The following is a 4,118-nucleotide window of genomic DNA, read 5'->3' on the forward strand; positions in this document are numbered from 1 at the left end:
TAGCTGGTATTTACCAGTCTTCTAAGTATAGGATCATACTGGAATATCCTTTTCTTTGCTAACAACACTTAGCCTGATCTAATATTTCTGTATAATCTAATCTATATATCTGCATATGCTATCATCTTTTTGGACTCTTGGACTTTGACATGTTAATTAGCAGACAGAAAAATGTCATCATGGTGATGGGGAGTTGTCTGACACATTTACTTATCAGCAGAACCTGTTCTTGAGAAGTTCTTCTTATTGTAAACTTAATATTGTTTCCTTATTATACAGAATCACAGAATAGTAGGGTTTGGAAGGGACCTCTGTGGGTCATCTAGTCCAACCCTCCTGCCGAAGTAGGGTTACCTACAGCAGGCTGTAGAGGACCTTGTCCAGGCGGGACTTGAATATCTCCAGAGAAGGAGACTCCACAACCTCCCCGGGCAGACTGTTCCAGTGCTCCGTCACCCTCAGAGGGAAGAAATTCTTCCTCGTGTTCAGACAGAACTTCCTGTGCTTCAGTTTGTGCCCATTGCCCCTTATCCTGTCACTGGGCACCACTGAAAAGAGTCTGGCCCCATCCTCCTGACACCCACCCTGCAGATATTTGTAAGTATATATTAGGTCCCCTCTCAGCCTTCTCTTCTTCAGGCTGAACAAGCCCAGCTTCCTCAGCCTTTCCTTGTAGGAGAGATGTTCCAGTCCCCTCACCATCCTTGTAGCCCTCCGCTGGACTCTCTCCAGTAGCTCTTCATCTTTCTTGAACTGGGGAGCCCAGAACTGGACACAGTACTCCAGATGAAGCCTCACTAGGGCAGTGTAGACGGGAAGGAGAACCTCCCTCGACCTACTGGCCACACTCCTCCTAATGCACCCCAGGATGCCATTGGCTTTCTTGGCAGCCAGGGCACACTGCTGGCTCATGGTTAACCTGTCATCCACCAGGACACCCAGGGCCCTCTCCGCAGACCTGTTCTCCAGCAGGTCCACCCCAAGCCTGTGGTGATGCATGGGGTTGTTCCTCCCCAGGTGCAGGACCCTGCATTTGCCTTTGTTGAACCTCATCAGGTTCCTCTCCTTTCCAGCCTATCCAGGTCACGCTGAATGGCAGCACAGCCTTCCGGTGTGTCTACCACACCTCCCAGTTTGGTGTCACCAGCAAACTTGCTGAGGGTACATTCCAACTCTTCATCCAGGTCTTTGATGAAGAAGTTAAACAAGGCTGGGCCCAGTACTGACCCCTGAGGGACACCACTAGTTACCAGCCTACTACGTAAGTACTAGTTACTTACGTGAATAAGTTTTTTAAAAAGATACATGCCAATGACTAAACTGTTCAACTCACTAGGGAAATAAATTCATATAAAAGATTAAAAAAGATAACTGCTGAACTTGAATTACTAATTAGTCAGTAAAAACATGGAAAGGGAACAAGGTAAAGAAGAAGAAGAAGAAGCACTTGGAGCCATCATCTTCTAAGATCTGAGCCTTTGGTTGCAGATGTCTTGGTTTGGTTTGTGGATGCAACCTAATTTCAAACTTTAAATGACCAAGACCTTCAGCTTCACGAAAAATGTAGTTAGCACTGGTATCTCCACTGGGACTTCCAAAAATTTGTAGAGAAGAAGACATCATGTTTTTCCCATGTTTCACAGTCATGTGAGGGAGAAGCACTATGTCTTTTTAGTCACCTTCTTATACATCAGCAGCAAAGAATCATAGAACCATTTGAATTGGAACATCCCTTCAGAGGTCATTCAGTCCAATCCTCTGGGTGAAGGAAGTCCAGTTAGAGCAGGATGCTCATGTCAGTAAAGTTTTGAATATGTCCAAGGGCAGACATTTAAAAACATCTCTAGGCAACCTGGACCAATACTTGACCATCCTCACAATAAAAAAAATTTCTTCCTAGAGGCAGGAGACTCTGGATTAAAATGGTCTGATGATCTGAGGTGCTGAACATGAATACTTCAAGACAGTCTCCAAAGTCATCCATCACAGGAGGGAAGATTGAAAAAAATTCAAATTCCTTTAGCTGCCTTTTATTACAATGCACATGCAAACATAATTCTCATTAAAATCACTGTATGATACAACTAGCATTTTTACTAAATAAGCAAGACAAGCAGTGTCTTTCCTTTTCCTTTTCTCTTCATCTCTTTATTCTTCTCTTCTCTGCTCCTTTCTTCTCTGAGAGTAAGCAGACATCACAGTGTCTTCAGGCCTAGCCTTTCACACTCACATTTGTGTTTGTAATTTTTGGAAAATTTGCAACTTTTCTCTGTATATGAATAAAAGGATAAGAGCAGAACACAAACGAAGGCAGAGACAGTGTATCTTAAAAGGGAAGATCATTATGAAGTGTGGGGAGAAGAGAAAGAGTCTCCGGTCTTTTGCCCTACAATTAAGAAAAATGTTGTGATCTCGGATTTAAATGGAATGAATAGAGTCATTATACCAAATGATGACATTGGACACAGGCCCAACAGACTCTTGACATTCTTTCTGACATTCCCAAAATAGGCTTTGCCTAATTATAATGTTGTTTATATCCATTTTTAGTGTCAAATATTTTTGGAATGTTGCTTATTCTGTAAAGAAAACGCTAAGCATTTAAGGAATAATTCTAAGCCATTATATTAAAATTAACAACAAACCCAAATGCTGGGTTATTGCTAAGAGGCTTTTTGGCATATCACTTTATGTAAACTGGTGACAACAACAGTGCATCAGCAAGTTTCTGTTTTCAGCTGATACTCACATCCAGTTTCTAGTGTGCTTGAGGGTTGAATTGCACAAGATACTAAAAGCCCTGATTCTTACATCCTTTTCAGACTCAAGTACGGAGTAAGTAAAGGTATGGCCTGCAATCGTCAATGTCATGTTTGAGCTGCACTAATCTAGGATGCAGGGCTAATAAAAGAAAATATGATTTGGCAGGGTGCAATTACTGTGTGCATATACACACTATCTTTTCATAGCGACAGTTTACCGTGGCGTTGCTGATAGAATTCAAATAAATACATCCTGTAGGGTACTGGAGATTCAACGACTTCTGATTCAGGCAAGTACTTCCAGTTCCACAAGTTAAAATTTGCCTGTGTGCCGTACGTCACGTGAATTAGATTTCCTTTTCGCAGAGCTAAATACCAGATTAATCTGAAATGTGTCAGTACACAGAGTGTAAATAGCTGCACAACAGGGTATCTTGAAATACTGCGGGAAGATGTGCAGCAACAGTCCCCCTGCACACTAGTGGAGTATGCACACATACACACACTTACATTTATTTATTTAAATGCTTGTTTTATTTGTAATTATAAGTATTTATATAAAAAGAAATCTCCCAGAACCCACTGTTTCTGAAAGCTGAGTCACAGTGGATCACACATGCACAGATGCAGAACTGCAAGAAACAGTACTGTATAAGTATATGGACGTTATTATGGAAGAAATTGTTTGCTTCTCAAGCACACAGAAAGTCTTCCTCACCTGGGTATGTGAAACCATTTAAATGACGATGCCTTCTGTGTATTATCTCCTGAACCTCTAACCCACTGAGTAGCAGTAGTGAATAGCAGTTCCTTCAATAGTGGCCATCAAAGTATGAATTACACATTGGTATTCTATAGGTGAGATTAATTTATCAAAGGTTTTCAGGAGGTGCAGTAAATAAAGAACAAACCCACATCAAAGACATATCTAGGTTACTTTCTTACAGGCAATTTACAAAACAAGAAAAGATTATGGAGCAGTTGAGGATTAGGGGTTATCAAGTCCACCTTACAGTATCAGGTTAAAAAAATGGTTTTATTGCTAAAGAACCATAGAGAAAGTCTGATTTGATAAACATGTTCAAAAGAATATTTATTTTAAAAGATGTAGCGCATTATTGATGAAAAATAAAAGGTTTGCCTTCAATTTCAGATTGAGACCAGTCAAATTACAGAATGTGTAAGTAAAGCACAAGGCATTTGCAAAGGTATCAACCTGTATCGTCGGAAATCAACCCAGCAGGTGCAGACCTCTGTTCAGAGCAATCAGCCACTTTAATGTTAGACCTGGGGTGCTTGGATTTGGATTACCAGATCTTTACTTCCTTGTTTTCATTCAATGTGATTATGTAGATT

Source organism: Opisthocomus hoazin, chromosome 7 (assembly GCF_030867145.1).
Source record: "Opisthocomus hoazin isolate bOpiHoa1 chromosome 7, bOpiHoa1.hap1, whole genome shotgun sequence".
NCBI classification, from domain to species: domain Eukaryota; kingdom Metazoa; phylum Chordata; class Aves; order Opisthocomiformes; family Opisthocomidae; genus Opisthocomus; species Opisthocomus hoazin.